The sequence below is a fragment of the Triturus cristatus genome, chromosome 3_2, assembly GCF_964204655.1.
Source record: "Triturus cristatus chromosome 3_2, aTriCri1.1, whole genome shotgun sequence".
Classification (NCBI taxonomy): Eukaryota; Metazoa; Chordata; class Amphibia; order Caudata; family Salamandridae; genus Triturus; species Triturus cristatus.
In genome coordinates, this window is record NC_140584.1 from 794023108 (window position 1) to 794047573 (window position 24466).

General features: G+C 45.5%; 1 protein-coding gene across 2 annotated transcripts in view; it reads left to right on the top strand.

The window, feature by feature from the left end:
- The window catches only part of NDUFS1 (NADH:ubiquinone oxidoreductase core subunit S1), a 568511-nt gene that overhangs the window by 5639 nt on the left and 538406 nt on the right, over positions 1–24466 (top strand). Inside the window, exon 2 of one of the 2 annotated variants that reach the window (XM_085648922.1) lies at positions 3867–4010. The exons of the other annotated variant lie outside the window; for it this stretch is intronic. The gene's annotated coding sequence lies outside the window, so the exon portion shown is untranslated. The remainder of the gene's footprint in view (positions 1–3866; positions 4011–24466) is intronic. 2 annotated transcript variants of the gene reach the window in all.

Consider the following 24466-nt stretch of genomic DNA (forward strand, 5'->3'; position numbering starts at 1 on the left):
GATAATAGCAGTTGCGTTAAAAGTTTGTTAGGTAATTTTATGCTTAACATCATGGATGATTCACTAAAAGGTAAGCCTATATGTGAGATGTCGTTAGGCGGTGTGACAGTCAACATGTTTGCTGGTTCAGGTTGTCCATATATTTATTATTAATGAATCTGTGTGGAACGAGGAGTTTGTTTAAAATAATTGGTCATCAAATAAACCCCACAGATGTTATCCCTATAAGTTTCACTGGTGAGAGGATCAATATGTTGGGATTTAGATGGCTTACATTCTTGTATAAAGGGAGGTCAGCAAGGCGAAAGTTGGATGTGGCTAAACTGGGTCCATCTGTTCTTGGATGGATGGACCAAAGAGTCTACACATCATTCTAAACCCCAATAGTGAAGAGAAAGTTTTAGTTCTTGATGACACAAGTAAGTTGCAAGATGTTTTGGTAAAAAAATTTGCTGCAGTTTTTGAAAAAAAAGTTAGGAGCGCTCAAAGGATTTGAACATAATATTTTTCTTTAAAAGGATGCTGAACCTAAGGTCCACAAAGCGAGGCCCATTCCCATGTTGATAAGGGAAGAAGTCAATAAAGAATTAGAAGGTCTATTATCCAAAGGTTTAATCGAGGAGGTAGAAAGTTCAGAATTGTTTCTCCGATGGTGGTGGCGCGCAAAAGCAATGGAAAAATCCGTCTATGCATTGACTTGCGCCACCTAATATAATAACCTTGTCATTGAAAAATTTCCTTTGCCAAAGATAAATGAAATGGTTTCTTCGCTAAAGGGTGCATCATGGTTCTCCACCATTGACTTATCAGCAACATACCACCAAGTCGTACTCATGCCTGAGTCCAGGAAGCTCACCGCTTTCATTACGCCTTTTGGCTGTTACCAATTCAGGCGGATGCCATTTGGCCTTGCTTCGACCTCTGCAGTTTTTCAGCGGTTGATGCATAGGTTCTTTGGTAAAATGAGGTGTGTGAGTTTCTTTCAAGATGACATATTAGTGGCTGCCAAAAGTAAAGGGGAACATGATTGTATACTGGATGAAGTGTTACGAATATTACAAAAAGTGGGTTTGATTGTTGAATTTAGCAAAAGTAAGTTTGCTCAAAGGAGTGTGTCTTATTTAGGACACATTATAAATGAAGATGGAGTTAAAACCCAAACCATCGTTTGTCAATGCTATTGTAGGTTCGCCTGCTCCTAGCACAAAAGATGAAGTAAGATCCTTTTTAGAATGGCCGAGGACTATGCTAAGTTCATTCCTAACTTTGCAAGGAAGGTATATAACATACGCTCTCTTCTCAAAAAGAATGTTACATTTGAATGGTCTGCGGAGTGTGAGGCAGAATTCACCTTGGTCAAAGCCAATCTGGAAAAAGTAGGTGCTTTAAGCAGCTTTGATCCCAACTCAGTGTTTCCTGACTACTGATGCGAGTAACAAAGGATTAGGTGCCGTTCTATCGCAAAAGTGGTCTGATGGAGGTGAAAGAATAATTTTATTTGCTTCAAGAGCCTTGTCTCCGACCGAGTGTGAATACCCAATTATAGAGAGGGAGGCACTTGCATGTGCTTGGGCCTTAGAGCATTTTCGTGCTTTTGTCTGGGGTAAGCCTATCACTATTCGCACTGATCATCGACCATTGGTGAGGATTTTAACCACGGAGGTAGTGTTGGGGCATGTGCTAGATTAGCCGGGATTTCCATGAGGATGAAGGAATACGTGTGTAAGATCATCTATGTGCCTGGCAAGGACAATGTTGTGGCTGACTGTTTATCTAGGTTACCTGTTCCTATGGAAGAATGTATGGACGATCTTTGTGTAAACTATAGCATTGCATTTGTACATGATTCGGGGACACCAGCTATTACCGAGAATGAGTCGTTGCAATAACAGCACAATGATAAGGCATTACAGGCCATATCTGAGTATATCTGTAAAGGTTGGCCTAGGAAGGATTACATAACAAGTGACTAGAGACCTTTTTGGGAGGTAAGAATGGAGTTATCTGCTGACAAGGATTTAATTTTGAGAGGTGACAATAATTCAGCCCGTCACCCTACGTAAAAAGGTGTTGGAATTGTGTCACGAAGGTCATTTTGGAGTAGTAAGAACTAAATTGGTGGGCGAGTGTTTTTTGGTGGCCTGGTGTAGACAAGGAGGTAGAGAGATGTGTGAGAGAATGCTCAGTTTGTTGCTGTGCTGACAAATCATTAAAGACTTTTAGACCTCCCATGGGTGAATGTTCAGTTCCCAGTCTTCCTTGGGAAGTCATTGCAATGGATATTTTTGGACTGGTTGGGGATGACAGAGAGTATGGTTTAGTTGCCATTGATTTATTTTCCAAGTGGCCTATTGTGAGTATTGTGGAGAAAGTGGACACTATGACTGTTCTGGAATTTCTAGACAAAATATTTATTATGGAAGGTTTACCTGTCAGCATTTTGAGTGACAATGGGGTGCAAATCACATCTAGGACTGCCAAAGAGTATTTTGAGAAAAGTTGTATTAAACAAAAGGACCACTTCGTTGTACAATCAAAGTGGAAATGGTACTGTGGAGCGTTTTAACCGTGTGTTGAAAGGTGTGATTCAGGCTGCTATGAGCAAGCATATAGATTGGAAACTGGAAATACAAAAGGCAGATTGGGCATTTAGGGTGACCACTCATGCGGCCACTGGGTTGTCTCCATTTGTGATGATGAGGGGCAGGAAACACAGATGCAAGTTTATTCCTAGTTGGCTTTTGGAAGGAAAGGTGGAGCACTGGTCTCCCACTGAAGTCAAAAACAATTTAGAGTCGGTCTATAAGAAAACTAAAGAATATTATGATGTGCATCATGGTACTAAAACTGTTCCAGTTGCAGTGGGCGATTTTGGTTCGAAGTTTAAAAAAAAAAACATGAAAGTCCCCAAAGGTGAGAGTCAATTTGATGTACTGCAAGAGGTTGGGGAAGTTCTGAATAATGCTGTCAGACTATCCTTCAGTCTGACAGCATTATTAAAAGGGTGTGGAATCTTAAAAGGGTGGCTTTTGATTTGGACCATAAATCAAGGCTTTCATTTAAGTTAATTCCATCTCATAAAGGTTCTGTGGATTCGAAGTGGGTGGAAGAATATTTTGATCATACTATTGTCCAGTCTAGTTTGACTTCTGATGATGTTCATTTTAGTGGCCAGAATGCTGAAATGGATAGGCAACCTGTCCAGGAGGACACCTTTTCCTCAGTGGAGACTTCTTTTGTTAAGAGTGAGGAGGGGGCATGTGGTGGATACCACTGAACCTGTTGAGGGACCTGTGAATACTACCACTGAACTTGTTGAGGGATCTGTGAACTTAAGTGACATTGGCAAAAGGAAAAGAGTTCTTCCAGGGTGGTTGAAAGAATATGTAATGTAATTGATATCATTTTCTATTTTCCATGTGTTCTAATTTAGAGTTCTACTTTCATATTTAGCTTTACATGGTATTCTCTTTGTTCTTTTTGCTATGAAGGAGGGGGGAATGTGTTATGTAATGAAGAGGCCCCGGGAATACTGCCTGAATTGAGGAAGAAAACAAACCAATCACCCTTGCCAAAGATCTCAAAATCACACTCTCCCTCCTTAACAAAACTTTCACTTCTGCCTTTATTTTCTTTACCTTCCTCTCTGGCAAACTTAATGATTTCTCCACAGTGTCCACTTCGAAAACTAAAAGTTCTAAACGTTGACTTGGTTCCAAAACAGACTTTTCCTTGTTTATTATGAATCCCAAACTTTCCAAAAGTTCCACTGCTAAGAATAACTGATCTTTCACTAAAACTTGACCCTGAGACATTAACAGAAAATCGCCTAGATACATGATCATTCGCACTCCTCTTTCTCTTAGGTACTGCACAACTGGCCTCAACACCATGGTGAAACACCACTGAGCTGAAGCCAGACCAAATGGAAGAGAAGTTAACTGGTACAACTGATCCATCCACCTGAATTGCAGAAACTTCCGACACTGTTCTGCTATTGGAATCGTGAAGTAAGCGTCCTTCAGATCCAGTTTTACCATCCAATCTTTCTCCTGTAAAATATCCCTCAACAGATGGATACCCTCCATCTTGAAATGTCTGTAAACCACATAATGGTTCAAACCTCTCAAATGTATTACCGGTCTTCATCCCTTTCCTTTCTTTTCCACTAAAAAAATAGTACTCTCAAATCCTTTCTCAACCTCTGAAACTTTCTCTATCGCACCTTTTTGTAACATTTCTAATACCTCTAAAGCTACAACATCCTGCATCTCCCTTTTGAAAACCAATTGACTTGGTTCTTCCAACTGAACTGGGTCTTCCACTAATTCCAAAATATAACCCTTTACTGTTTCTAAAACCCAGCTGTCTCCTGTAATCATTCTCCACGAAAAACTTCAACCTCCCCCCTACCCCTTCTGGGGAAGAACCAGAAAGTCTTCATACTTACCATTTGATTCCTTGAGCAAACTGCGCTCGACCTCTTGGTTGCCGACCTCTTCCAGTCGCTCTCCCTCTTTGGGGAAAAAATCCTGTTGCGGATTGAAATCCCCTGAAAGCTGCACTCCCGCTTGAATGATACTGTGCCCTTGATGAGCCACGGCCAGGGAAATGGGCTCTTGCTCCAGCCCTCTCAAAAACACCTCTCCCAAAGACTCTTCTAAGGGACGACTGTGCTTTATCTAAACTGGTGAAGGTATTCACGTATTTACCAACCCCTTTCACCATACTCTCACCAAAAAGATAACCTTTAGGATCATCTATTGGCTCCTTCTTAGAGAAGTCCCCCAATTTAGGACTAATCCTCATTAATATTGATTTCCTTCTCTCCGAGGTTATCGCTGCGTTAGCATTGCCTAACATACAAACCGCTCTCTGAGACCATCCTCTCAGTAAATCAATATCCACTGAAACCTTTTTCATCTTTGCTTCTTCCGCCATATCAAATATTCTCGCCAAAGGCCCCAACACATCAAGTAACCTGTCCTGACATTGTTTCAAAGCCTTTTCTAGACCCTTCCTCTGGTCCCGAACCATCTTAAATAAAAAAACGTATCCAGTCCGGGTCCAAATCAGGTGTCAAACAACACTTTCCCTCAATCACAGGACAGGAACACTCCGCCTTCATCACCGCCCTTGCTTCCTTCTCCAAAGCCACGTGTTGCAAAGGCCACCAATCTGCACTTCTTGGATGCCTTATAAGGTCAGGTCTAAACATATCCTCACCCTGAGGATCTTTCATTATTCCCTTCTCTTTCCTCTCTTTCTCCTCCTTGTCTTTATCCATGTCCCAACCGTCATCGTAAAAATCATCCAGGATAAACTCATCCTCATCCTCTTCACTTCCTTTCTCTGAACTATCATCCTGTATTTCATTTACATAATTTGTGCCGCTAAGGACACCCTCATTTGTGCCGCGGAGGACACCTACATCTTTTGTGGCGCTAGGCTCACCTCCTCCTTTCTTTAAAAATGTTATTCCCACTTCTACATTCTTATACTTCCTTGGTCTTTTCCCTTTATTTCTTTTTTCATTTCCTTCTTCATCCTCCAAGCTCCAATACTCATCATCAGAGTTTTCCTCCATTCTCCTCTTTCTTTTTAAAACACTTTTAAGCACACCTTTCATAGAGTTTTTAATCTCTTCTTGCACTATTTTTCTAAAATCTGCGCCTCTCGAATGTGAGCTTTGTTCTCCATTTCCCGACTCCATATCTCAAAATATTTCTAATTTATTCCAAATCTTAATAACCTTTTATGCTAATACCTTTTCTTTCCGCTTTTTCTTGAAACAAACAACCGCTACGATCAACTCCTCACAAATCCACTTTTGACAGAAACCTCAACTGTCAAAGCGCGAGCGCTCCACCATGCACTAATCAGCGCTCTAGACCACTCCTAAGATGGCTGCTCTGCGTCCCACGCAAAAAGCGTGCTGACGCAACGCGGCACCCAAGAGCTCCCCGTTTTGAGAACAACACCCCGCTAAACTTCAATCTTCGCTCTAGACTATATGCAAGATGTCCGCCCTGCGTCCCCACGCAAGAAACGTGCTGGCGCAAGACGTCACCCAAGAGCTCACTGATCCGACTCCATGACGCCGAGAGCCTTCCACTTGAATTTCAAAACGTCGCGAGCTCAAATGAATGTGCTCGTGAAGTTCCCTAAACTAAAACGGTAACATTAAAATCTTACCTTTCCTTTTCCTTTTTTAATTTTTTTTTATTCCGCTATTACCGATAATCAAACAATAAAACCAATAAACTTACCTTCACTACTATAACTAATCAAACCCATAAATTGGGTTATCTAATGAAAGTACACACTCCTACTTATGTCAAGCATTCATACCATACAAACAATCTCCGTTTTCTTCTTTTAAATGATATTTACAACCAACATCAATCCACCAACTGCCATCCTGGTCACACCACAGTATACTTGTATGCAAGGAGCAGCAAATAACAGAGGAAGATGGCTGCTGTGTTTTGGATTATATATTGTTAGACATTCTATGTTCTAGATTCTTGAGTTTATTATGTAATACTTTGAAGTGCTGCAAGGAGTAGTGCAATAAAAGTATTTATGCATAATGCTAGCCTCCGGTCTTGCCATGAAATTACAGTTCACACACTTTTTTTTTTATGCAAGTGAAGACAGCCTTTAAGTGCTGCAAATAAACAAATTGTGGTTCCAGGCCACCTTTATGTACAAGTAGTTGAAGACACGTTTGCGCCTCCTTGAGAATGCAGCCAAGGCCCCCCAGGAGGGCATGCCCCACAGATTGAAGGCTTTTGTCTCAAAGCATTGTTAGAAAAAAGTATACCAACATTTTAAAGTACTGGAGGAAACGTGAACACATATCTTAAAGTATCTGAACATTTTACAGTGAATTTAATATTTACAGTTTTTTAAAATGCCTTGGGTTATTTTTCAAATATTTTTTACACATTAAATCAAAGGATAATTTAAAAAGAGTAACCAAGTGTCAGAATTTAAAGGAAAATGCTTGCCAAGGCTTCGGGCCATACAGGTCTTTTATTTCACTGAGCGTTTCCCTTGTGGGCTGGAGTCCTTGGTAACAAATTTTGAAAGCCCAGGGCTGCTGCTGGTGCCTCTGTCACTTTCTCCTTTCCCTGAGGTTAATTGCACCAGGCACGTGAAGGCCACGAGAGAGAGAGATAAAGAGGGCCAGAGAGCAAAAGGAAAGGTAGGGAAAAAGCAATCCGTGAGGAAGAGGAGAGAAAGCAAGTCTATGGATGAAAAGAGGAAGATTGTGTAATAGGAAATGGGGCTGGTTTGAGCATTTTTGCCAGGGATGCTTTTATTTTCACAGTTTGGCCCTTGAAGACCTAATTAATCCAATCAAAAGCATATTTAAGAAGCTATGCTTACTCGTTGGGAGGGACAACCATAAGAAGTGGAAGGTAGCACATTAAATTAGAAGCTAACAAATTAGATTAACAAGAAATTCAGCCAATGATAAGCAAAGAGCTGACATTAGCCCACTCTGAGTACTGGTATTGTATACAAAAGGTCCTCAAAACAAGCCTCATTTAGCTAAAAGCTGTTTGTAGACAAGACCTAAAAAAATAAATGAGGATGAGCATATTTTAAGCCTAGTCTTTTTCTAAAATGCACTCTTACATGATCAATGTGGGAGGGCGGGTCGGATAATCAGACGAGGAGGCTGTATATAGTGAGATGCTTTGCGAGTTTTATTCGAAATGACAGGTAATGGGCCACACGAGGGTGTTAGGGATGTCTCAACGGCCCCTGGTGGTTCTTCTTCTGTTGCTGGTCCTTTGACTGATGGTTCTCCGCCCCTTCCGACCGCTCCGAGTACTTTGTGAGGTTCTTCTTCTAGTTGTATATCCGGACCCACATTCGTCCCGGGGAGGCTCATAGGAGAGAGGAAAAGATGGCTGTCAGTAACGTATATGGTATGTGCCAAGGTTGTATCCCTTCACCGCAACACCACGTGAGAATTGTGCTACCCTCCTTTCCTATGAGGGTGTTTGTATTTACAGGTGATTGTGGGCAAGAACGGTGAAGAAGTAAAACAAACAAAGAGGGGGGGGGGAACCGAAGGGAGTAAGGCGTAGATCGGGAAAGGGGTCGTACTATCTTCCTTACTCGGGTATATGACCCTAAGGCAACTCACAACCAACAGAACATGGGAGAGAAAGGGGTTCAAGGAAGTGCAGTTCTAGGGCTGACTAATCAGTACAGTGCAGACAATGGCGGGCATTTACTCAGAACAGTGCTCCCTCTCATCTACCGATCCCTCCCTTCCTGTACCCGGTCCCAATCTCCACCCGCTCCTCTTGCGCCCTCGCCCAGGATTACTCACAGGCTCCGCCGCAACTCTCCCTGAGTTGCGGCCGCTCTCCAGCCTCCTCCGGTGGGCACCACCACTCCTCGCACCACGTCTCGTCTTCTTCGGATTTTCCCGCCTCTTCGGTCTTCCTCCCGACTCGCTCTCGGTCCTCGCGTCCTTCTTCTCCGTTGCTTCCGCCTTGCTCCTCTCCTACTCCTTCGACCGCTTCCTCCTCGATCTTGTGTCCCTCGTCTCTTTTTACGGTCCGGTACGTTGTGGTTCCGGGGTTAGCCCCTCCTCCTACCACGCTCTCCACGTCGCTGATTCGTCCCTGCGAAGGGGAAGGACAAGGGGGGGCGGTTATCCTTTCCGTCATACGTTTGACGGACTTATGACAGCGGGTGTCGGCTCCCCGGGTTCCCCGAGACCAGGGGATACGGGGGCCCCCGGAAGGTAAGTGCCGGGGTGAACCTGTCTCCCTCTCACATCCCCTTTCCCTTGCTGTCCTTCTCGTAGGGGTTTGGGTTTGAGGAAATCGAGAAAGAAAGTCTACGTTGGCTTGTTCACTTCCTTTCCGATGTTTGGTATGAAAGCGATATGGTTGGAGGGATAAAAACCACCGTAGTACTCTATCGTTGTTCCCCTTGTTCCGCGCCAACCATTCCAATGGCGCATGATCGGTATACAGGGTGAAATCCCTTCCTTCCAGGTAATACTTCAGGGCATCGATAGCCCACTTGATGGCCAGGGCTTCCTTTTCGATGACTGCATAGTTCTGTTCCCTGGGGAACAGTTTTCTACTGATATACAGTATGGGTTTCTCCTCCCCTTGTTGGGTGACTTGTGACAGGACCGCCCCCAGCCCTTGATCGGAGGCGTCAGTTTGGAGTATAAACGGCAAGCTATAATCAGGGCTAGCCAATACAGTATCTGAGGTCAGGGTGGTTTTCAGGGTGTGAAATGCTTGCACTACTGTGGGGCTGGGATTCCTTAGCATGACTTCTGTTTTTACTGATTTATGCAATAGATCTGTCAGGGGGGCAGCTATCTGGGAGAACCGGGGTATAAACCTCCTATAATACCCCAGGAGTCCCAAAAAGGCCCGGAGTTCTTTTGCGGTACGTGGGAAGGGTATTTGTGTAATAGCCGCTAGTTTGTTGTCTTGTGGTCGTATGACTCCTTCACCCAACAGATACCCCAGGTATCTTACAGTTTGGGCGGCTAGATGGCTTTTGGCCGGGTTGATTTTGAGTCCCTGACTGCCCAAGGTCTGAATTACCTCATAGAGATGAGTCAAATGTTGTTCCCAGGTTTCACTGTAGATGACAATGTCATCGATGTATGCCCCGGCATACCTTTCATGTGGTTGTAATATCCTGTTCATAGCCCTCTGAAAGGTAGCCGGAGCCCCGTGTAAACCGAAAGGGAGTACTACAAATTGGAACAACCCATCGGGAGTGGAAAAGGCTGTCTTTTCACGGTCTTGGGGTCGAAGGGGTATTTGCCAGTACCCCTTACACAAATCCAGGGTACTGATGTATTTAGCCTTCCCGATCCGCTCTATCATCTCATCTACGCGGGGCAAGGGGTAGGTGTCGAACTCTGAGATTTTGTTGACCTCCCTGAAATCAATACAAAAACGTACCGAACCGTCGGGCTTCGGCACTAATACTATTGGGGAGTTCCATTCACTGGTGGAAGGTTCGATAATGCCCATCTGCAACATCTGCTGAACTTCCTCACGTATAGTATTCCTACGGGCCTCCGGAATCCGATACGGACGAAGGCGTACCGTTTTCCCTGCCTGGGTTTTTATTGAATGTTCCACCAAAGTGGTTCGTCCAGGGGTCAAGGAGAAGACGGGCTGGAGGGGTAAGAGAGAGTTGACTAATTCCGATCGTAGATCGGAGGACAATTCCGCATCAATGCATTGGACATATAAGGGAAGATCCTTCCCAACCCCTACTAAAGAGGGAAGAGGTCCTTCCCATCGTTTCAAAAGGTTCACATGATACACCTGGTTGGTTCCGCGCTTCTTATCTAATTCGATCCTGTAGGTAACGGGGGTCACTCTCTCTAACACTATATAGGGACCCTGCCATTGTCCTAATAATTTGTGGTCAGAGGAGGCCAACATGAGTAGAACGGCATCTCCCACAGCAAAGGTTCTACTCTTCGCCTTTTTATCTTATTGTACTTTTTGGGCTTACTGTGCTTTTTCTAGATTGTTTCTTACTATCGCTCTTATTTGTCCCAGATGGGTTCGTAGTTGGGATACATATTCCACTAATGGTTTAGCGTGGTTGGGTTCTGCCTCCCAGGTCTCCCGCATCATGTCCATTAAGGACCTAGGTTGGTGCCCATACAGGAGCTCGAAGGGGGAGTAACCCGTGCTTTTCTGGGTTTTGCAGCGGATGGCATATAGGGCTAAGGGTAACATATCTTCCCATTTCCTTGTCTCTAGTTCCAATAGTTTTTTTAGGGTGATCTTGAGGGTGGCGTTGTATCGCTCCACCAGACCGTCGGTCTGTGGGTGATACGCTGCTGTTCTTATCTGTTTTATCCCCAATTGGGCACATACTTGTCTCATTAATTTGGACACAAACGGCGTTCCTTGGTCAGTTAAAATTTCCTACGGGAACCCAACCCTAGCAAATATGGCGATCATTGCTTTGGCGATACTGGTGGCATCGGGATGTTTTAAGGCAACCGCTTCTGGGAACCGGGTCGCATAATCCACCAGTACCAATACATAGCGACACCCACTCCGGGAAGGAAGTAAAGGACCTATGATATCCATTCCGATCCTACAAAACGGCTCATCAATTATAGGGAGGGGTTGTAAGGGGGCTTTTGGAGGTCTATACCTACTGTTTTTTTGGCAGATAGGACATTCACGACAATAGGTTTCTACCTGTTTATATATGCCTGGCCAATAAAACTGTTCTAAGATTAATTGTTCAGTTTTCTCATCTCCAAAATGTCCTCCCAATAAATGACTATGGGCTAGGTAGAGTATTTTGTCCCTAAACGGGGCAGGCACTAACAACTGGGGTTTGGCTGTGGCTTTGGCCTGTCTATACAACAGACCATTCTGGATGAAGAATTGAGGACCTACATGAAGGGGGTCTACCTGATCCTTGGCTTGGTTCCATGCTTCCTGTAGTACAGGGTCCTCTCTCTGAGCGGCTCGAAAGTCTCGGTTGGTTTCCCAGGGACCCTCTTCCGTCCTGACGGGAAAAACGGACGCTGTATGTCCTTTTTCTTTCCTTCTTTGATTTCTGGTTTTTCTACTCTTGGAGGGTGGCCATTCGTGATTCTCGTCCTGAGAGAAAGGTGCTATCTTCCACCAATCCTTCTCTTCAGGAACGGCTTGCGTGAGTAGCTCGGGGAGATATTTATAGTCGCTCCCCAGTATAATAGGTTCCGGGAGTCGGGGAATCAGGCCCACTTTGAGATCTGAGCCGGAATCCGAGGCATGCTGTATGTGAACATGAGTGGTGGGGTACGATTTAGTGTCTCCGTGTACGCACTGGATGTGCACCGTACCATCTGGATCCCCGCACGCTGGACCTAGATCCTGGGGTCGTACGACACTCTGTCGGCAGCCTGTATCGGCCAATGCGGTCAGGGGCTGTCCATTTACGTATACCCCGCAGTGATACGGAGGGGTTTGTCGGGTCGAGGTGTGACAACTGTAGTTCCTGGCTACTCCAATCTCCATGGGCTCTTCCTTTTGGGGACAAAACCTGGCTATGTGTCCTAGCCCCCCACAGTGAAAACATTGGGGCCCAGGGGGGGGAGGTCTGAACACCGGTGGACCCTGAGGCCTGAAGGGAGGAGGTCCTGGGATGATTATAGCAGGATCGGGTTTTCGATTTAACGTCGGTCGAGAGGGTCGCAAGGTCCCGCTTATTCCGGTTCTCCAAGGATGTTCTTCTCGTCCCTTTTGTGCTTCTTGGGCTTGGCTATAGGCGCTAGCGATCTCCACTGCTGTTTCCAGGGTCAAGTGAGCGTGCTGTCTCACCCATTTCTGTATGGGAGGATGAAGAGAGGTCAAATATTGTTCCAAATAGACTTTGGCCATAATATCCTCCTTGGTAGCTGTGGCCGGTTTTAGCCACCGGTCGGCCATGTCTTTTACTCTAAAGTAAAGGGCTCGGGGTGTTTCTTGGGGCCCTTCCTTGATCTGTCTGAGTCGCAATCGGTAGGTGTCGTCATTGACTCCTAGTCTTTCCATGATACAACGTTTGATATCCTAATATGGGGTCAGGCCCGTGATGTTTGCTGATTGGTAGGAGGCTTGGAGTTCTCCCGAAAGCAAGGGCCCTAAGTATTGTCCCCATTTATCAGCTGGCCATGCGGCGGCTAATGCCATGCGCTCAAAATTATTGAAAAAGAACTCCGGATCTTCACCACTGACGTATTTTTGTAGGATGACGGAGGGTAGTGTACTGGGGCCTCTTTGTTGTCCCAGGGCATCCGCTATTTTCCCCATGGTCGTATCGTGTGTCTGTCCTTGATTGGTGATGACTTGTTGTAATTTCCCACGATCTTCTTCCACCACCGTGAGGAACTTCTCCATCGCCTTTCCTAGATTCTCCTGATTCTCCGCCATTTTGGCTAATACGGCCTCCATGTCTCCTCGGGATCCCACTTCTGACACCACTTGTGGGAGGGCGGGTCGGATAATCAGACGAGGAGGCTGTATATAGTGAGATGCTTTGCGAGTTTTATTCGAAATGACAGGTAATGGGCCACACGAGGGTGTTAGGGATGTCTCAACGGCCCTTGGTGGTTCTTCTTCTGTTGCTGGTCCTTTGACTGATGGTTCTCCGCCCCTTCCGACCGCTCCGAGTACTTTGTGAGGTTCTTCTTCTAGTTGTATATCCGGACCCACATTCGTCCCGGGGAGGCTCATAGGAGAGAGGAAAAGACGGCTGTCAGTAACGTATATGGTATGTGCCAAGGTTGTATCCCTTCACCGCAACACCACGTGAGAATTGTGCTACCCTCCTTTCCTATGAGGGTGTTTGTATTTACAGGTGATTGTGGGCAAGAACGGTGAAGAAGTAAAACAAACAAAGAGGGGGGGGGAACCGAAGGGAGTAAGGCGTAGATCGGGAAAGGGGTCGTACTATCTTCCTTACTCGGGTATATGACCCTAAGGCAACTCACAACCAACAGAACATGGGAGAGAAAGGGGTTCAAGGAAGTGCAGTTCTAGGGCTGACTAATCAGTACAGTGCAGACAATGGCGGGCATTTACTCAGAACAGTGCTCCCTCTCATCTACCGATCCCTCCCTTCCTGTACCCGGTCCCAACCTCCACCCGCTCCTCTTGCGCCCTCGCCCAGGATTACTCACAGGCTCCGCCGCAACTCTCCCTGAGTTGCGGCCGCTCTCCAGCCTCCTCCGGTGGGCACCACCACTCCTCGCACCACGTCTCGTCTTCTTCGGATTTTCCCGCCTCTTCGGTCTTCCTCCCGACTCGCTCTCGGTCCTCGCGTCCTTCTTCTCCGTTGCTTCCGCCTTGCTCCTCTCCTACTCCTTCGACCGCTTCCTCCTCGATCTTGTGTCCCTCGTCTCTTTTTACGGTCCGGTACGTTGTGGTTCCGGGGTTAGCCCCTCCTCCTACCACGCTCTCCACGTCGCTGATTCGTCCCTGCGAAGGGGAAGGACAAGGGGGGGCGGTTATCCTTTCCGTCATACGTTTGACGGACTTATGACAGCGGGTGTCGGCTCCCCGGGTTCCCCGAGACCAGGGGATACGGGGGCCCCCGGAAGGTAAGTGCCGGGGTGAACCTGTCTCCCTCTCACAATCAACTTTAGAATAATTCTGCTAATGTACAGAATGGCCATCGTGTTCAAGGTTATTGTGAAACCAAAAGGTTGGCTTCTTTGCAAAAAAAAAAAGCACAGAAATACATATTTTTATGAATTCACCACATATGAAAAAGTGCTGAGGTAACCCATGGACTTAACTCGTAGACAGTTGTAAAATGGAAATTTTTTATTCTGCTTGATAGATAAAAGTTAGAAGTTCTTAGTGTAGTGTAGTTGCATTGGAGGTAACAGAGATCCAATTTCTCTTGAGTTTATGTCCAACAGTAATAGATGATGGTTGTGAATTTTACCAACAATATTTAACATTCAAAGCATATTTGAGGTCACTCCCAGAATAGACTTGACTGAGTTGGGTCTTAGATTCTGATCATGCTTATCTGTCAGTACACAGCTCCCATTGACTTGCGTGGTGCCATGCTAATATTAATTGACTTAATATGTATCTTTTTGAAAAATCTGAAATCCGTTTTCGTTACTTAAACCTTCAACTAGATACAATTTATTGATTCAGATGTTTCACATTTGAGACACTTGAGGTCTCTGTTATTGCCTTCCCTGTGTTTAGGAACATGGGTAATATCTATAAATCTAAAATTGTCAATGTCTGTTTGGATATGTTGTTGTACAAAGTATACATATATTGGGTACCTCTCATCTTCTTTTTGTAGAACCCTCAATTTTTTTCTCTCCAACTGATTTTCAAATTCTTAACTGTTGGGCCTTTTATAAAACTTATCATGCAAGCATGTCATAATATTCATATAATACTTGTTGAGTCTTGCTCACAATAAAATTTCACATCTCATAAAGCTGAGTTTATCTATTGTGTCTGATAGTCAGTTGGGACACTTTTTTTGTTTTCTGGAATTTTTTCCAGAGGGGAGCCAAGAACTACCCTGCTGCTGTGGATCATGACGGCTGGTTAGGGGAAGGGTGGTGCTTTGGGGAGAAGCATGAATTGGAGAAGCTATGCACCACATAGTGTTCTCTGCTCTCTTGCAGTGCGGGAGGCATTTGTTGTTTTATGGCCTTTTGCCCATTCTACCAAACGCAAGAAAAAATAATTTAGCACACGCTACAAAGGGCCTGTGTGCCATTGTAAGAGCCCAGATGAGTTACTTTCAGCTGCGGTAGTCTAATGTCTTTTACAAAGCAAGTTGGAAAAAATTACTCCTTTGGCCGAGTTCCATTCCAAGATAGTTGAAGACAGACTTTTATATAATGCGCCTTAGACATACTGGTTAGTCGTCGTACAGCTACCTTAGTTTGTGAACCAGGTTCCACCAATGTTTTCACACCCAATTCCTCTCATGCCAGTGTTGCTTTACTAGGTCCTTATGGGTCTACAACAGTGTTTCCTTGCTGTGAGAAAGTGTCCTCTTTCTTGCATGGTATGCCACAACTTTTTGCTGAATTTCTGATGTTCTTTGACTGAGTGTGCCCTGGGCTCCTGCTAATCAGGTACCCAGGGCCTATGTTCCTTCCCTAAAACTGCATTGAAGCCTAAACCCAATTGGCTTCTCTGGCCACATGTCAGCCCCTGGTAAATGGTACCACAGGTACCCAGGGCACTGTGACCAGAGAAGGCCTCTAAGGGCTGCAGCACTTATTGTGCCACCGTCAGAGGCCCGGTACCCTGACACTCGCACACTGCCTTTGCCGACTGAGTGCCTTGGTGCAGAACAAAGTAAAGAGTCGACATGGCACACATCCCCGTGTGCCATGCCCACAAACCACTGCCCTGGAATACATCAGTCACCCCTCTAGCTGGGTGCCCTATGCCAGTGGTGAGGGTACAGTTGCATGAGCCCTGTACCCCTACAGTGCCCAAATCCTTTCATGGGCACTGTTAGTTCAGTGCTGCCATTAAAGAGTATATGGTGCTGGGAGTTTTTTCATTACGAACTCCACAGCATCTTAATGGCTACTCTGAAGACTGGGAAGTTTGGTATCAAACTTCTCAGCATATTAAACCCACACTGATGTCAGTGTGGGATTTAATGTAAAATGCACATCAGAGGCCATCTTAGAGATGCCCCCTGAAATTCTACCAACTCCTAGTGGCCTGACTGAGTGGCTGCTTAGGCTGCCACCACCAGAAACAATGCACATCCTGGGACGAGGTGCCAAGCCTACTCACCCAGGATGGGCAGGGTTCACGAAGGAGAAGCTTCAAAGGCATGCCGCCTTTGTGAGCCTCTCCAGACCATTTGCTGCTTTCATCAACTGCCCCCCACTGGTTCTGCCCTCCACTTTGGGCGGGAGAACCGGTGGGAAAAACAAGTGAGGAAGAGAGGTGTGCCCACCTCTGCCAACTCCACCCCTAAAGTGGGGGAGGCGAGGTGAAGCACAACCTCGAGTCCCCGCCATCTTGAGGATGGGGGGACCTAGCCAACCAAGGACACGCTCCTGCCCCCCTCCCACTGGAGAGTGGCAGAATAGGGGGTGTACACACCCCAGGGAGGGGACCCATTGGTCCCTGCCCTTTACCTACCTGTAACACCCCTAAATTTAGTATTTAGAGGCACCCTGAACCTTCCTTCCTCAGATCTAGCAACCACGAGAAGGACGAGAAGCCGTGCAGAGCTAACAAGAGGACGACGCCCACTGACTTGGCCCCATCCCTACAGGCATGTCTCCTCTCGAACCTGCTCCTGCAAAACCCCGGCGTGTCCAGCAGCCAGCAACCTCAAAAACCCCAGAGGACCTGCCTGCCTTCACTTTCCAAGCTGTTTCTCCTGTGAACACCGGACATGTTTAAACTGCAGCTCTGGTGCCACCAGGAACCGTGAATCCAGCCCACTCTGCAACCGCCGAACCCGGCCCGAGCTGGTCTGGAAAAGCACCCCCCCTACCGTAACCAGAGCGGGTAAGAAAATCCGACGTTGTAAGACACTCCTGCACCCGACGCTCCTCGGCCTTGTGTGCCCAACCCAGTGGTGCCTAACCAACCCTCAACATCCCTACTTACACCTCGAAGTGGTGGTCGGCCCTGGAAAATCCTAGTCCCCGAGCCTGCAGTGTTTCTTTGTCCCGGAGAATCTCCATTGAAATCAACAGGGTACCCGATCTCAAAACAGCCCCCTGCACCCCGCCGCCCTAGCGCCGCTGAGGGTGCCCCTTTGGTGCTAACTTGGTCCCCAACTTGCCCTGAGCTAAACCCTAGGAGCTTTGCTCCCACAACCCTGTGGCCTGCTTGCCAGCAGCCACCAACTGGGGCCCCCCTATCCTCCATAGGATAACATTGGGCCTCAACACTCTGCACCCGGCCGCCTGAGTGCCACTGAGGGTGCAACAACAGTGCATCACTGACCCTAAGAGACCCCTGAGTCTAACCCCAGAACCCTAACTCAAAAGACCGATTACTTACCTTTAAACCGATACCCTGTTTTTCCTCATAGAAAAACATTGACACTTTTTCTCCCAAAAAGTTTCTAAGTGTCGGCTTTTGAAAACTGAGAATATTCATTAAAAATCACACAAATGACCAAAATGCATTTTCTCAACTGTTTTCAGGAAATGTCCCAGTGCTGAATCTCGGTATCCAGCACTGAGTAAGAAAAGTAATGTTAAAGTAACTTACCTGCGAATTGAATTTCCTTGCACAGGATAACATAGGTGATTCTATGTGAAAAAGTTTCAAAGTGTCAACTTTTGAAATACAAGAATATTCTTTAAAAATCGTACAACTAACTGAAACGCACTTACTCAACTGTTTTCAGGAAATGCCCCGGTGCTGAATCACATTTACTCAACTGTTTTCAGGAAATGCCCCGGTGCTGAATCTAGGATCCAGCACTGTGTTAGTAAAAGTAATCTGAAAAGTAATTTAATTGCATTTTACTGAAAAAGCCTATTGATTCCTATGTACACTAAGTTTGTGCATTGCATTGCAACCCCCTGTTGACTCGAATTGGTACTAAGTCCTACTGTATTTTGAAAGTATTCAACAGCATCTTGTAGCTAAAAAAGGATTTATATGCTTACCTGTACCAGGCTTGCTTGGTTCTAGAAATAAAACAACAGTATATTTTTTATCCAAAAACAATTGGCCTAGAGTTCAGTTCTTGAGTGTGTGAATTCATTTGCTGACTGAGTGGGTACATCAAATGCTTAACACTGTCCTCTGATACTGCCTTACTGCTCGACCAAGCTACCACTTTAGAGGGCGAACACCCATCGCAACGATGTGACCACTTCGGGGGACATCACAATGCAATTAGAACATCGCAGTAACGTTTACATCGTAAGGCACAGCAACGCGTACACGTTTACATCGTAAGGCATACCAACGTAAGCCAGAACAACGCAACTTTACGATGTAAACGTTAGTGCGATGATAAAATTGTAAGCATTGTTATGATACAATTGTTAAAAATGGAAAAACGTTAATGCGACGTGAAGTGTAATTATTGATGTGATGTTAAAACTGGAAAACCGGCACAAAAGTCAATTAATACTTTGACAGGAAAACAGGTAGCACAGACGGGAAAACAGACCGCACAGAAAACGAATAGAATTTTAAGCATTGCTTGAAAACCATTGCTTTAAAACTGGCAGCACAGACGGGAAAACTGATGTTAAGATTGGAAAACCGGCCCAAAAGTCAATTAATACATTGACGGGAAAACAGGTGGCACAGAAATTAATAGAATTTAAAGCATTGCTTGGTATTCGGCACACGTACAGACGGCAAAACTGATACAGTGACGCGATGTCATTATTGTAAACTTGGTATTCGGCACACGTGTACATTAAAAGTAAATTAATACAGTCACGCAATGTTATTATTGTAAGGTGCTTCACACGGCTCAGAATACATGAGTGAATGATGGGTGGATATGGATGAAAGGGTAGGTGGATATGGATGAAAGGGTGGGTGGATGAATGATGGGTGGATGGATGGATGGATGGATGGATGAAGGATGGATGGATGAAGGGTGGATGGATGGATGGATGTGTGCAAAGGTGGGTGGATATGGATGAAAGGGTGGATGGATAAAGGATGTATGGATGAAAGGGTGGGTGGATATGGATGAAAGGGTGGATGGACGGATGAAAGGGTGGGTGGATGAATAACGGGTGGATGGATGGATGAAAGGATGGATGGATGGACGGATGTGTGAAAAGGTGGGTGGATGAATGATGGGTGGATGGATGGATGAAAGGGTGGGTGGATGGATGGATGGATGGACGGATGTGTGAAAAGGTGGGTGGATGAATGGTGGATGGATGGATGAAAGGGTGGATGGATGAAGGTCTAATAATAAAATAGCAAGCATGTAAAAGAGACGTGACTCTGCTGCCACCAAGTGGCAGATACTATAAAAGCAGTCTGCCGTGTTTTTGGCTACAGCCGAGTGCTGGGACAAGTGCTTAATGGCCAGCGGAGTGGATAGGGAGAATAAAGGTAAAGCCAGAAAAGACCACAACATTTGATTATTTAAAACAACTGGAACGCTCTGTACGCAAACCTTTACACAAAAAATGTTATCCGTGCACACTGCAATACCTTGTCAGCTTTTGAATGCACACCTCAATACACACTTGGTAGGGCTGGACGGTGAACAGATGGGCACAGCGGCTGGTAAAGGGGTGACTAGTTGCCATTTAAATTATTGACCTCACAGTGTAACTCAAAAACATTTTGTTTACTGTGGCAGCTCGCTGTTTGAAGCGCCTGACTGAGCTTGTCTAACCTTCCACCTTCCCGTGCAGAGTGAAGGAAGGCCGTTTCTCTGTACACTATGACAGATATAAGTAGTAAGGCCACATTCACTTACTACAGATTCTCAGACACGGACTGATGTATAGCAAAAAATGTGCAGAATTTGAATATCAACTATCGCAACTGATGGTTAAATATGAAAATGTAATTGCAAAGGAAGAAAATTAAACGAATCAATTTTACACAAACTCACTGAACTGTCGCAAGCATGTCTGACTCGATGTAAAACTAAGTGACATTCCTGTGAATATTTGGAGACTAAATATTTAGCAGAATGTGACTTGTCTCATCTTTGTTACTCTGAATTCATGTTTGTCGATTTTCGGGAAAAAATGCCGGGGGGGGGGGGGGAAAGATTTGCAGTTCTTACTGCGGCTCCTTGCTGCTAAATACCCGTGGCGCGCGCATCCTTGAGAGCAAGCTTTGTTTGTGGCGCTCACCCTGCCACCTCTTCCAGCCAGGTGATAGATTTACCCCTGAAAAACAGAAGGATGCAGTGGAACAGATCACTTGATTTGTTATCTATTACCGCCACTTCTCACTGTGGTAGGACACAAAGAACGCTTTGTAATGACGTGCGATTTGGCAAGCTGCGATGTTATGTACTTGCCAATAGGAAACAACGCATTGGCGCTGCAACAACGTGCGATGTGAAAATTGCCGATGTTGTTGTCTTTGCGATGTATTATACTCGTGGTAAAAGCACGCGATGGAATGGTGTGCGATGTATGAACATACATCCATTTAGAAAGTAAGGTTATATCTAACTTTAACCTCTGCCATACCTCTGGAGACCCTTGGACTGTATACACACTGTACCTCACTTTGGTGTAGTATATATAGAGTCAGTGTCTTACACTTGCCCTGTGTTTCTGCACCTGTTACTGACATTTATTCCACCATTGTTGATACCCAGTCTGTTGAAACGTCTAGGCATGGCAGCCAACAGACTTTCTTCAATTTTACTACTTCCACTAATGATGTTTCTTGTTTGTCTAACAGATTTATCTGTCCACTTATTACCGTGAATCACCCTCCTTTATGTTATAATTCTGACCAATGTTCCTGTTTTGTCTTCCAGTATTACCAAGACCACTCTTCAATTTAAGATTAAGGTGATGCGCTGGTTGTCAACTAAAATCACCCGATACTTTACTGACTATAAAAAAGGTTTTGCATGTGAGGCAAATTCCCTGGGTTGGCTCATCTCCTAATAGCTAAGGAAATTGAAATTGTGTGGTTAACTTCTAACATCCTGCTGATGCAAGCAAAATTCTTCTTGAATTTAGTATTCACACCACTCTTAGTGGTTCAATTAAGGCCTTGCACTGGGCTTTTTTTTTTTTCACAAGCCTTCCTCTGCATCTTCTGACCTAATTATTGGACTGTACGCTAAAGTGTATCTCAGCCTATCACTTCCTCATAATTTCACTCCTTACCTACCCACACCTACTTTGTGGTTCTTGGTTGTATAGATTACAACTGCCGACTTTCTAGTATATGTAATAACATATGTTCTGCTCCCAGTAAGGAGTCCTGCGGTCCTGATTCTTCTGTTAGATCTGCTGGCCTGGTGCGTGTTGTTAGCTGGGACATTGCTAGATTAGCCTTAAAGTTGAGTTTGTAAATTTGGATGTCCTTATATTAAAGAATTTGAAATAGTTATTTTCCAAGTAAGTTTGCACGTGAGGGGTTTTATCTGTTATTCTTTGTCTGTTTCTCCGTCAATGTCTGGGCGTGCTAAAGGGAGTGCCTTTCAAACTCATTCAAGTTATCTCTTAAATGCTCAGTCAACGTTCTTTGCACTGCCACTTGTGTATTCAACAATTTCTTGTTTCTTTGGAAGGGTGTTTACAGTTTTATTTGTTTAATTTTTATAATAGTTTCTCACTACACAATTTTAAATATTTCTTTTTTTCCCGTCTTTCAACATGGTGGACAACTTGCCTACGTATGGTGTTGACAGTGCCTTATCTGCCACATATGTTCTCTTAGCCAGCAGTTTTAATGCAGAGATTCATTCTAATTCAACTGTTCCTATTTTTCTGAATGATAGGAATGATTCTTTTTCCTAACCTGTTGATTCACCGTGGGAATTATTGTATTGTCTTATAGTTGAACCAGATTTCATTAATGTATGTAAAGTATTTAGTTATGATCATGTAAGTATTTTAACCTCTATCCGTAGAGGTTGCACTTCTACTTTAGACTGCATTTTTGTGTCTAGGGGTCTGATTAACTTTGTAACAGATAATTCTGTATAGGTGACTTGCTTCCATGACTATAATACTCTTATTGTCTCTATTTGTTTCCCTGGCTACAAGCTCCATTACCTCGTCTCTGTGATTCGTAGTGAAACTGCAAAGGATAGTGGGCTGTGAATCAACTGCCCGTTTGTCAATCCTACTTGCTTTTTAGGTCGAGGACTACCGGTCTGCCGAAAGGCAGAACCGGAAGTCGGAGATTTTATGACTTGGAGAAGAGGGGCTTTAACCCGCCCCTCTTCTCCCCTGTTCTCCATTGGCTGGCCTCGTAAATACTGGCCAGCCACTGGAAAAGAGGTCAGTCATTCCAAACAGGCCCCGTCCTTTTCGGATCGGGGGGCGTGTTTTTTGCGAGAAGTATCAAGGAGGAGACAACAGCAAAACACGCCCCCGAATCCGAAAAGGACGCTGCGTTTCTCCGAGGCAGTTCTTCTCTGCCTCGGAGAAAGGCGGTGGTGTCCCGGCGTTGCTCCCTCACCTGATCTCCTTGTTTAACACGTGAATTCACAATTTACAGTAGTTGCTTTGCTGAAATGGAATGTGCAGTCCTCTGTCTATGGCACCAACTCTGTTTGCCAGGCCCCGCACCCTGCACTGGAGTCCTGATCGCACGTAGCTCTGCAGCAGATTCAGCGTTAGCGAAGCTCGGGCTGGTTGAGCGTCTTCTCTCCATCCGAGCCAGGAACAGGTGGGAGTCGAGGCTAAAGCGAGAGCGGCACATCGAGAATAGACAGGTGAGATACGCCCTCTCTCTCCCGTAATACTGTGACACACAGGCAGGCTTGAGCACTCTGTCGTAGGCAGTCAGTAACCCTTGTTATTCAAGTCAAGGCTTGGCATAGGTGTCAGTTAAGAGCCTCCCAATTATCCCTAAATCCGACCATCTCCGTTCTGATAAAGGATGACATAGGGAACATTTGTGGGGTGAAATGTCTGTCAGTAGGCCCTTGGTATTGGCTAAAAAGACTCAACGCCCCGGAGTTGCACTCCAGCCAGGACCGCCCCTGAGCCCCCTCCCCGCCGATCACACGCAGGCGCCGGAGGCTCTGAACCCCAAATTCGAGGATTGCCCGAGGGCAGAACCTGGCACTCTGAGTCCGGATGCAGTGAATACTTAGTCGTTCAGACTGGCATCCGAACCTGCAGCCAGGCTCTGTGGGCAGCCAGGAATACGCAGATCAGCCTCATGATTCAAATGCCAGCTCTCCGCTGGGCATGATTCCCTTTCTGGGACACATTGATCTTGTCCTGAATTCAGAAAGGGACAAAGCGCTTTGTACATTGGGGTTTGAGGTAGAAGACACAGACTCAAAGCTCTGAGGCGACCTGCTCACTCTGAATCTCGAGACCTTCGACTCCCACACATTGAGTCCGTCTACTCGCCCATCACCGCTCCCAGTCGGTGTATTTTGTGCCACAAACAAGCCAGCCTCCATCATGGACCTTATTGGAAAGAAGCGAAATGTATTTTTTATACAAGCTCAAGTCAAAACTTTATATCCACCAAGCCCTTCATTAGGGCGGGTCTGACATCCTGGAAAATGTACACCTAGATATGGTGGGACCCCATTCCTCATGCCGCACATGGCATAATGCTGGCATACGAGGGGGGGGGGGGGGAGCCCAAGGTGATCTGTCGTAGATCCTTCCTTTGAAGGAGCTCATCCGGATTCTTCCAGACCCTGTACTCTGTGACTTGTCTGACCGCCGCGACTGGTGAAATCGCCAACTCGCCCGCGCCTGGGGTGCGGGATAGGTCTAGATTTTGTGATCATTTTGAAACCTCCAGTGATATAACGCTAAAAGGTTTGGGGCTCGCTGACAGGGGTGCGATGCTCTTGCGCATCTTAACTTCTACCAAAGTGGAACTGTTACCCAGCTGCACTAGCAAACCGCGTTACAGAGAGATCACGACGGAGGTGACCGCGTCACTTTACCGGATTCTCGTGACAGGTGTCAGAGAGGGACGCATAGATTTTAATACTTCCAAATTATTCCTAATTGGTGCTGCCCCCCCCCCTACCCCCTAAAATTACACTCAGGCTATTCAAAATGTTGGTGAGGTGGTGAGCCGGAGTGTGATCTGGTGCGCACCCTGGGGAGCTGTATTAAATTAGAGCGTTATTGGAGGAAGCTGTGGGAAATGCTTCCGTCTATTAATGGCGTCACAATCCTTCCATCCTGCACTCGGTCCTACTATACGACCCGACGGATAGGGTAGTACATAATATTCACAAACACACAAGTATGGATGCCCACCTTCTGAGTGAATGGCATATTTGCTAGAATGACACAAATACCCAAAGT